Source organism: Sprattus sprattus (assembly GCF_963457725.1).
Source record: "Sprattus sprattus genome assembly, chromosome: 12".
Lineage (NCBI taxonomy): Eukaryota > Metazoa > Chordata > Actinopteri > Clupeiformes > Clupeidae > Sprattus > Sprattus sprattus.
In genome coordinates, this window is record NC_137910.1 from 13766716 (window position 1) to 13769485 (window position 2770).

At 43.8% G+C, this 2770-nt stretch overlaps 1 protein-coding gene across 1 annotated transcript in view; it reads right to left on the reverse strand.

Annotated features, from left to right (window-relative positions):
* Positions 1–2521, reverse strand: part of sertad2b (SERTA domain containing 2b) — a 38018-nt gene extending 35497 nt beyond the window's left edge. Inside the window, exon 1 of the mRNA XM_080848741.1 lies at positions 2399–2521. The gene's annotated coding sequence lies outside the window, so the exon portion shown is untranslated. The remainder of the gene's footprint in view (positions 1–2398) is intronic.
* Positions 2522–2770: the final 249 nt, after the last annotated feature.

Here is a 2770-nt window from a genome sequence, read left to right on the forward strand (position 1 = left end):
TTATCCGAATGTTTGATTTAGAGCTGGTTAATGTTTTGGCTTGTTAGCCGACCGTGGTCCTGGGATGCCTATAGTGGAGATCGCGTGTGAACGACATCCGCTGACACCCCCTATGGATAAGGGGTAATGTGAGCTTAGAGCTGCTAGTGAAAAGGAGGGGAAATAGGGGAGGAGGTGGGGATACTTTGCTACGCCGGAGCGCGAGATGTAGTGAACAGATAAGAAGGGTTCAAATCTCCTAGAAAGCGGATGTGGGGTGAGTGACAGCTGTCAATCATCCATATGGGCTCCTCCCGAATCTTGTTTAGGAAACCTGATTTCTACAGATGTACTACAGGAATGCGACCCGCTTGGCTCTGGTGGCTGAAAATGACATTTACAGCAGTTAATGTTGGTGACTAACGTATTAACTGAAAGGCGGGACATCACTGCTGAAACGTAAAGAAGTGTGAGAAACCATGCTGCATAAACAACCAGCAAATCATAAAGCAGCCAATCAGAGGCCTTGATTTTAAGTTCTTCACAAGAACATCTTGTTTGTTCCAATGAAGGCAGGAGCGACTACAAACTCATGTTTCTGACATACGCTTGGGCTTTAGCGTCTCCAGTATCCTAAACATACACATACTGAAGAGCAAAATTGGGGTTAAAAATATGCCTTTCATGGAAATTGTGTCTGTACGCCAAGCAGCAAGCACTACTAGCGGTACTATTGTGTACACCAACACAATAAATACCACACAATGGCACCTATAAATACTGTATATTTAATATGAATTACGTGGCTGTTGTAAATAATCAATATATTGATATTGATATATATTCTGTGTGATTTCCTTGTTGAACACATTCTCCGAATCCAGTAGTTGACAGCATTCTTTAGACCGCTAGTGATGATCAACTAACAGCAATCAACTGGAACACACAACATAACCCATGCTGTCCTAATCTGGATTATAAGTAAAATTAGACGTGCCTGTCTAATCCGCCATTGAAGAGTGGCGGCCACAGTCATTTGATAGCACATCATTTAGGCAGCAGCAGGGGTGCGCATGGGGGACAGAGGCCTTCAGCCAGACCCTACGATGGCTCACTGAAACACGGCCTCAGCCACAGCCCAGAGTCTTCCCACAGCATCATCAACAGGTTTCTATGTCATACTCACACACACGCATAGACACATACATACACACACACACACACACTACCTCCAGCCCTATCTCTCTCTTACACACACAAACACACACACACACACATTTTCATTCATACAGCATCAACATTATGAAGTGCTTGAACCTGCCTCTGCTATGCATCCTAGTGTCTTCAATTCTCTAGTGCCTTGCAAAATGCTTACATAATCCAACAGTTACAAAGTAGGAATGACAGTCATTTTGAATAAATCATTATGATCTGTTTTAAGTGGGGAATACTTAATGCAGACCTATGTAGTGTCAAACGACACGGCCAGAAGGACATGTATGGTCATGAATTCAAACAGGATATTAGTGTATAATACAGACATAATACAATGAAAAATATCAATGAAGGAAACACATCTTGAGTTAAACACTATATTGTTCACTAGAAAATTAGGACAAAGTGCCAGCAAGCAGTATTTATGACATAATTTATTTTCACTTGAATTTTGACGTAGGTTAGTATGCCTGCTTTTGGTAATGATTTTGTCGTCTGGTTTGTGCCGTAATCGAATATAGGCTACATTAATAATCCTTTTAAATCGATATCTGATACACCAGTGGCTTTCAAAGTAAGTTAGTCAACAGACCTTGATTCTATCGGCATTGACTGACATCATGAGGGTGTAAAACGGCTACCAGAGCGGCCACTTCAGACAGACTTTAAGAAATGAAATGCCGGTCCTATCTAAAAGTCAGCTATCATTGCAGTAGAACAGGAGAGTATCAGCCATCGCGCAAGTCTACGGTCCTTACAAAACTCAGTTATATAATATCGCCTGTGCCAATGTGTCCTGCTTTCCCGGAGAGAGAAAAAAGGATCTGACTAGATCGGTGCTACATGCATCGGACCAGGTCATGTGGTAGTCGTCATTGAACGGTTTGTAAGGATACATTTGTAACATTGTAAATAACACAAGTGACAGAAAGTGGCACTTCAATAGATTTCGTCCACGTTTTGCCCCGCACTGGGCTAGTTGTGTCAGGTCCATGACAGCTTAGGATGACTTTTACTCCAACCTCGCACCCAGACAGCTTACACACACACACGCACACACAGATACACGCACACGCGCACACACACACACATTCTCTCTCTGTTTCTCTCTCACCATAACTCCTTGACCTAAATTATAGTGTATAAACTATGCAACAGTCCAACCTGGGCTTCCACATTTTTCAGTAATGTCATTCACCCTTACCCGTTTCGGGAGTCCAGTCCAGTCCGGTTCCACGGAAATCAGAAGTAACTCATGAAATAAGAAAAACCAACAAGCTACTTCAAAAGACCAACAGGAACGAATAGGGGATCTTCACGCCGTGATTTGGGCTGTCGGACTGCATTCAAAACACGCTTTGAAAGACCCTGTCTAAATCCACTGCGAAACGGCAATCATTCGCTCGTTTCAATGTCACAAGTCCAGGCTGCCCGTGGAGTAGGCAGTAGGTTGGAGTCGGCAGCTGCGAGCTCCGGTTGCAAGCGCAAGACATTTAATTTGATTGATGGGCTGTGCAGTGGCTCGTGGGCAGAGTCTTGGCGACACGCCCCGCCTATTCGAGTCGCCGGCTAATCG